General features: G+C 49.9%; 1 protein-coding gene across 1 annotated transcript in view; it reads right to left on the bottom strand.

The window, feature by feature from the left end:
• The window catches only part of POMGNT2 (protein O-linked mannose N-acetylglucosaminyltransferase 2 (beta 1,4-)), a 10,405-nt gene extending 9,809 nt beyond the window's left edge, over positions 1 to 596 (bottom strand). The window contains exon 1 of the mRNA XM_006770639.2: positions 394 to 596. The gene's annotated coding sequence lies outside the window, so the exon portion shown is untranslated. The remainder of the gene's footprint in view (positions 1 to 393) is intronic.
• Between the last annotated feature and the right edge of the window lie 3,232 nt (positions 597 to 3,828).

The raw sequence follows: 3,828 nt of genomic DNA, 5'->3' as shown, positions 1-3,828 counted from the left end.
AACGGGCTGCAGGCCTTCCAAGGGAGCTCGGGAGGCCAGGCCTCTTCGCACACCTCACCCGGCTCCCTGCCACCCGCGCCCCATCGCGCCATCATCTCCCAGGCCTGGGGACCCAACGCCGGGTCCCGGCCGAGCTAAGGGCGTCAGCGGGCACGGGCGCGCGGGCGGCGGCACCGGGACGCTGCAGGTCCACGTCCTCCCACCCTGCCCCCTCCCGCGCCCCCTTCAGCCTGCATCACACGTCCCCTCTCCGTTCTGCAAACTCCCTGGGCTCCCCTCCACCCCAGGACCCGGCGGCCCCGTGGTGCACTCTCCGGGGAGGTCCGGACGTATCCTTACACTCCAAACCCAGGCGGGTCACGGAGCCCTCGCCGCCCCGCGCGCGCGTCTCACCTGCGGCGGGGGCTCCGCGGGGCTGAGCCACTTCCGCCCTCGCGTCCAGGAGGCTTTCTGCGGCCACAACTTTGGCTGAATCCGGTGCCAGCCCCGAGCCGGGGAGGCCTAGGCAGGGAGCGCAGCAGCGCCGCGCCCGCCGCCCGCCGCCACCGGGCTCGTGGGTGCCCGATGCGCGTCTGCCCCACTGAGCGAGCCCGGCCGGAACCACCCGCGGAATTCTGGGAATTGTAGTTTGAATCCGAGAGCACGCCACCTCTTCAACCCGCGGGATCCTGGGAGTTGTAGTTCGCTCCCGGAGAGGTTGTTTTAACTGGTGTTAAGTTTGGGCAATTATGGGAGTCCTGGTAATAAATTTAAATGCGAGTTAAACCAGCAACCAGATGCTACTTATAAAGTCGAAGTGAGTAATACGTTCACGTGCTTCACACAACGTACGATGACGGGGAACTTAAATACAAAAGCACCATTCCTCTTCTGCATCACCCCAATTTGCCAGCCTCACCCTAACCCACCCGGTCTGTCCAACTCCTCAAGGGTGACCAATCCCAACTCTCCTGGCTGCTGCAGCTGGCATTTACTTCCAATGCTTGAAATATACATATGCCCCGTCTCTTGATTTACAAATTTTAGACACCTTGACCTTCTGCTAGGATACATTTTAATTTCACTCATTTAAATGTGCACTGGCCATGACTACCTTCACCCACATTGAGCTATGAGAAAAAAATAACCGCAATAACAATTGCTGGTGAGTATGCAGAAAACCAGATCTCTCAAACAGTGCCCTTTATTGAGTTGGGGAAAACCTATCTTGGCGTTATAATCATTTTAAACGATAATGCCCAGGTATTAAGGCAGTAAGTTGGTAAAGTTTTGCAGGGCAATTGACAATACAGTCAAAAGTCTTTAAAAACATGCAGCCCTCTAACCGAGAAATTCTAGCAGTCATGGATGAATGCAAGGGTTGGCCAGTGCTTTTTATAATTATAATAAAAGGCTGGAGTGGCTTTATTAATTTCAGGCAAAACAGAATCAACATCTATTAAAATCAGCAGAGATAAACGGATTGTATGTAATGATTATAAAAAAAGTCAACGCACCAAGAAGACATAATACCCTAAATGTGAATGTACCTAACAATAGAACCGCAAAGTAAAACAATCAAATAGTGACAGAACGAAAAGCAGTAATGGACACATCTGCAGTTATAGTTGGAGACTTCAATTTCCTCCCCTCAACCATTGATAGGACAACTAGATAGAAAGTCAGCAAGAATACAGAAAAGCTCAAAGCAACAGGATCTAATGGACACTTACAGAATAATCCATCAAACAACAATGGATCACACTCTCTCCTAAGCACCCATAGTACATACATTAAAATAAACTGTGTCCTGGGCCATAAATTTAAAAATTGGCAAAAGACATGGATACATATTTTATTGAAGAGCATAGATACAGAGCAAACAAACACATGAAAATATTTCCAACATCACTGGCTATTAGGGAAAAGCAAATTAAGATCATGTTGAACGACTAGCTGGAGAGACGCCTGATAACCAAGGACCGAGAGTGGAGACCGCATAGAGACTGGTAGAAAGGACGGAGGTGAGAAAGGGCTGGCCGGGCTCCCACAGACAGCAGCTGAAGTTCTGGAGAGAGATCTCAGCTGTGGGGGGTTGCCATTGAGAATTCTGGGGTCTAATCCCCAAGCTGAGTCCCCCAGCAGAGAGCACCAGAACTAAGAAAAGTGCCCACATAACATCTGGCTGTGAAAAGCAGCAGGATTGCTGTCTGCCAGGGAGAGATGGCTGGAAATGCAGGCACCCTCTTAAAGGGCCAACACACAACATTTCTAGCTCAGCCACTCACCTTTGCTCTGGCAGAGGGAGGGCAGAGTGGACTGGAGCTGTGTGAGCAGAAGCCAGGGTTGGGGGCTCTGGGGTTGGAGCTCAGAAGGCAGATACGTACCCTGGTTTCCTGTGCTGAGTCATTCCTCATGCTGGGGAGGCCGTCTTTCTCAGGCCGACCTTTGCTATCTAAGCGGTTTTTGCCCGGGGGAAGACAGTTGACCCAACCTACTGGAAAAACCCTTTTCTCCATGGTATGGAGTTTCTGGGGCCCATTGAGAGAGTGAGAATAACAATTAGCCTCCAGGCAGAAGCAATTGCCCCACCCGGTTGGAAAACCTCTTGACACCCCTGTGGACCATTGCCTGAGAGCTATTCCAGACTGAATCCAACCCGTCTGCAGGCAGAGGCGGTCTCTGGAGGCTTTCCTTCCTTGATCTAATTAGTCAAAAACAGTGTTTGACACTGTCCTGCACTAGAGATTGAGAGGTGTAGCAGATCTACCTAATACATAGTCACAATCCCAAACAGGCAGCCAAAATGGGGAGACAAAAAGATAACCCCCAAATGAAACAAGAGAATTCTCCAGAAGAAGAGATGAATGAAATGGAGATGAGAAATGTATCTGATATGGAGTTCAGAATAATGATGGTAAAGGTGCTCAACAGCATGAGAAAAGATGTAGCAACTGTGAAAAAAGAGCAGTCGGAAATAAAGAATGACATAGCATTAATAAAGAACACACTGGAAGGAATACACAGCAGATTAGGGGAAGCTGAAGATCGGAACAGAGGATTAGAAGACAGGGTAGAAAAGAACCCCTCAATCAAAGAGCCAAAAGGAAAAAAACCAACAAAAACAAAACAAAACAAAACAGGAGGACAGCTTAAGGGAGCTGTGGGACAAGGCTTTTATTTTCAGACTTGCAGAATTCATTACTAGGGCGCTATTCTCATAATGTCCACAAGAGGGGACTATTGCAACAACTCCTCTTGTTAATCAGCCTCATGTCTATGTGATGATCAGACCCGGACGGGTAGGGGAAAGCTTTTTTCTCCCGCACACACTGATTTAAAAGGATTTAGGGATGTCTTACGCATTCAAAACAGGGAAAGCTCCCTGGCCTCGTCAAAGTTTCTACATATACAGAAGCCTGAAAACGTGCAGAAATGACCCTTTGTTTTCCCCGGGGCCATGGCAGACAGACGCTGTGGGTGGAGGGCCGGGCAGGCGATAATGGCTTGGACACAGGCCCCCAGGGAACCCAACCTCCTCATGCTACAGTGACACCCTGGCACAGGCTCCTTCCCACAAGGCTTCTGCTGCTCAGGGGGCACACGTTTGGAAAGAAAAGGTCTTTTGAGAAAGCGTTTGTGCTTTCTCTACAGAAGCAGTAATAACATGTTCACCGCGGGCAGAAGTAAAGGCTAAACGAAGGCCGTTTAAAATCACCCGTAATTGCACCATCCGGAGAGCTCCACGGTGAGCGTTTGGCTGTATCGCCTTCCGAGCTGCCTGCTCTGCGTGGTTACATCAGAGCAGTGGTTCTCAACCTTCTGGCCCTTTAAATACAGTTCCTCACG

Source organism: Myotis davidii, unplaced genomic scaffold (assembly GCF_000327345.1).
Source record: "Myotis davidii unplaced genomic scaffold, ASM32734v1 scaffold663, whole genome shotgun sequence".
Classification (NCBI taxonomy): domain Eukaryota; kingdom Metazoa; phylum Chordata; class Mammalia; order Chiroptera; family Vespertilionidae; genus Myotis; species Myotis davidii.
The sequence above is the reverse complement of the archived record's forward strand: the minus strand, read 5'-3'. Positions and strand labels throughout refer to the sequence as shown.